The 4,106-nt window shown below is 30.6% G+C and overlaps 1 long non-coding RNA gene across 1 annotated transcript; it reads left to right on the top strand.

The window, feature by feature from the left end:
• The first annotated feature begins 2,547 nt into the window (after nucleotides 1-2,547).
• LOC123669512 lies at nucleotides 2,548-2,989 on the top strand. The gene is made up of 2 exons (XR_006745764.1): nucleotides 2,548-2,591; nucleotides 2,843-2,989. It is a non-coding gene; the product is annotated as an uncharacterized LOC123669512 (long non-coding RNA).
• The last annotated feature ends 1,117 nt before the right edge of the window (nucleotides 2,990-4,106 follow it).

Here is a 4,106-nt window from a genome sequence, read left to right on the forward strand (position 1 = left end):
TAGGTCAAAAGCTTTTTCCTCATCAACCGGTGTTGTATTTGTTGACTCATTAGCATCTACTGTAATAATAGTGGTTATTTGATTATAATAAGTCTTAACTTTGTAAAATAGGATCTCAATAAATAAGTTGTGATTACATTTACCAACACAATTCCCTCGCCAACGTGAGTCTTTCTTTTCTTTAACGATTTTGTTATCAATAAGTAAAAAATCTCTTGTCTTATGGTTTAATCGATATTGTCTGTTACAAATATTTGATTCCGATTTGTTTTCTTGTTTATTTAATGTATCTCTGTTATCTACTACGTCAATGGGACATCTGTTATGGTTTACTGTTAAATGATCTGTTTCTTTTACACTATTGCATATTCTGTGTGTTCTGTTATATGATTCGAACCACCTTCGATTGTTAGTATTCTCAGACGTATCATTCACATCATCCGACTCTAAATTGCCGTTATCATTGACGATTGGGATCTTCATGATTTCCTGCAAATTAAAATTACAAGTGTTACGTTCGAGGTGTGTGTTTTTACCTATACGTATTTTCTATAAATAATGAGAAAAAAACGTATTCATTTAATATATAAATTTTAAAAACATGAAACAATTTTTTCACGGGACAACGGATTACGGGAAGTCATCTCGTGGCCATGGTTGCTGTAAAGTATCCAAAACGTCGGGTATTTAAAAAACTTAATAAACCGCAATAGAATCTGAAATAGATGTTTTATTTATTAATAGTGAAATTCGCCTAAACATTAGAAAATAATATTTAAATACATGGTAAACATAAATTGTAAGTATAAAATTGGGAACCAATCCACTCACTGTTTTTTTTTTTTTTAATTTTACACATTATTTGAATAATAAAATTAATAATTTTTGTACTGTGTGTATTTTTATTTAAAATTTTATTGTGAATACTGTTTATCAAATTAAATAAATTAATAAATAAAAACGCTGTACGCATTTTTGCTACCTTTCTTCGAGAACATGATTTGTAAATAATCTTAATATATATAAATCTCGTGTCACAATGTTTGTCCTCAATGGACTCCTAAACCACTTAACCGATTATAATAAAATTCGCACACCATGTGCAGTTCGATCCAACTTAAAAGATAGGCTACATTTTATTTTGATATATTATGTTATTATTATATTTCAGGAAAAAATAAGGTGATACGAAGTTCGCCAGGTCAGCTAGTAACATCATATGTAAATAATAATTAGTTTTATAAATATATAGCACTGAAATTATTGTTACAAAAAATACAAAGTCAATAATGTAACAAACGCGTCGTTCAGTAGTACACTCACATGAATAGAACCTTTATAAAAAAAATGTAATAAGCTTGCTGCGTAAAATCTAATAGCTCTGTAGCGTGCTGTATTGTAGTACCATTTAAATTGCTTTCACGGTAAACAAAATAAATAAGAAATGTAATATGATACGAAATAATAAAATTAATTTAAATATGAGGCTATGGTGAGATGAAAAAACATTATTGGCTTTAAAATAAGAGCTACATAAGGTACATAGTAACATAAGATAGATAGTAACTCATTGTTAGCTGCTTAATGTATAATAAGCAGTAATGACCACGTTTTTAAATACTAAACAATTTAATTTAAAAGTAGACAGCACATTTTGAGTATCTTATTTTTTAAAATCCTTCCTAAACCTCACTGCAAGCTTAAACAATTTAATGCAAATATTTTTTGACAGGATTCGGAAATATTTTATAAAGCTAGTCGGGGTCAAGATAAGGTTGTTTCATTTTCTTAATCAATACATATAATAAAAATGTAACGTGTTACTGTCTGTACATTTAAGATCATTACAGCCTATACAGTCCACTGCTGGACATAGGCCTCCACAAGTTTACGCCAAAAATAACGTGAACTCATGTGTTTTGCCCATAGTCACCACGCTGGGCAGGCGGGTTGGTGACCGCAGTACTGGCTTTGTCGCACCGAAGACGCTGCTGCCCGTCTTCGGCCTGTGTATTTCAAAGCCAGCAGTTGGATGGTTATCCCGCCATCGGTCGGCTTCTTAAGTTCCAAGGTGGTTGTGGAACCTTGTTATCCCTTAGTCGCCTCTTACGACACCCACGGGAAGAGAGGGGGTGGCTAAATTCTTTAGTGCCGTAGCCACACAGCACAGTGCCGTAGCCACAGAAAACAACAGAAAAAATATTATTGGGACCTTTATCAACTGTCTTTATGTCAGAATTTTTGTCTGTTTGTCTGTGCGTTTGTGCTTTCTAATCTCAGCCGTTTGGCTTATCAGATTTAGTTTATATATATTAATATTTTGGCAAGCTTAGTTTAAGATTTAGTGTTTGTTTCATATCGGTTAATAAATAAAAAAGTTATGCCGTTTTAAAGAATCACGTTGAACATGTAAAGTCACTATCCCACGCGGACGAAATCGCGAGCACAGCTAGTTGGAAATATGTATAACGTTTAAGAAAAAAATTCTTATATTGCTTATAATAATTTAAAAACAACCTACCAAAAATATTATTATGACTCCACTATCCGGTCATTTGCCTATCTGTGTGTTCGATGCTTTTATAACCAAGGTAAGCACTTAAAATAACACAGAGTTTGTGCTACGGCTGCCATAATAACAAGTAATAAAAATAAATAAATTTGAGTTGGGTCTCTAATTACTCTTAATTACTTGTTTTTCGGCAGTATAGGCTTAATAATTAAAAATATTCAGTTTTATGTGACTTCATCTTAGCACAGCAGGGTTTTATTTATATTTATAAATGAAGACCAAGATGTATCTCTTAATTCTAATTCCATACTCTTTATTTTTATTTACCAGGTATGGCGTTGGCGATCACGTTTAGTTTTTAAGTGCGTAGTGCGTGTTGCTTTCGGAAGCCATTGGATAAACGATGTGTACTAGAAATAGACATGTTACGAGAATCCATTACAATGGATATCTAAAATAAAATATATGTTGAGTCAATACTGTTTCTAATTGATGTATTAATTTTATAGGTATTTTTATTGTACATATATATATTAATACCTACGTGAAGTAAAAACTTTGTACCTCTTTTTACGAAAATTGCGAAAAATAGTATGAAATTTCGCACACTTATAGTTTATATAGAGAAGGAGTGCAAATGCTAATATTTTTTTTTAAATTATGCATAAAAATACATTAAATCAATAAAAAAAAACATTACACACACTACCATGTATTTGACACCGATGCATATACCTATACTTTTTTGTTTATTATTGCAGAAGTATAGAAGTCTTTGACAGCAGAACCTTAATTATGTTCAAGCTTATAATTTAAACTCATTATAGTCGGATTTCGACCACTGGGCGACCACTAGTTACTATAATAAAGTGTACACCTAGCAATTTCTATACTAGACTGTATATAGTGTTGTTACGGGCCAAAAATCTCTAAGTAGATATAGGTTATTTTGGATTAAAATATATTTTTCAACCTAAATAAGGCTTGAATCTTAATTCGTCACTTACTTTATCAAAGGTCTTCGGATATACCTATCATGCAGATATTCGTTATATTTCACTTCAACGCCGCGCCCGAGATAAATTTTTAAAATTTTATTAAGTACTTGAAAATTCAGTGGTGCTACTCCAGGTTTCAGTCCGGTATGCTACGTGCATTTATACTAAAATATTCTTCGTCTGATTCCTCCTGAAGTCCGCATTTAATATGTCTAATAATAATAACAATTGTTATTATCATTGTGTACATTTAATAATCTTAGAAAGAATATTACTAAATTAAACAACCTTTAAATATTTTTACAATTATTGTTCGTTACAAAATCTCGCAACTCTTCGAATATCACAATTAAAGAATTAAAAGTGTAAATTGAAAAATATATGGGTATAACTTTCACGTTACAAAAATCAATTTAATGAGGTGCTTCTATATATTATAAAATCAGGGATTAAAGAGGTGTAAATAAATAAAATAATATGAAAAAGAAACACAATTGCACTCAGAAGACTAATTTTCTAATAATTAACTTATCTAAACGCATTATTTATATATAAGTAAACCGAAAAAAAATTAGGCGAACCTTTTTTAGTTTTTA

This window comes from Melitaea cinxia, chromosome 3 (assembly GCF_905220565.1).
Source record: "Melitaea cinxia chromosome 3, ilMelCinx1.1, whole genome shotgun sequence".
Lineage (NCBI taxonomy): Eukaryota > Metazoa > Arthropoda > Insecta > Lepidoptera > Nymphalidae > Melitaea > Melitaea cinxia.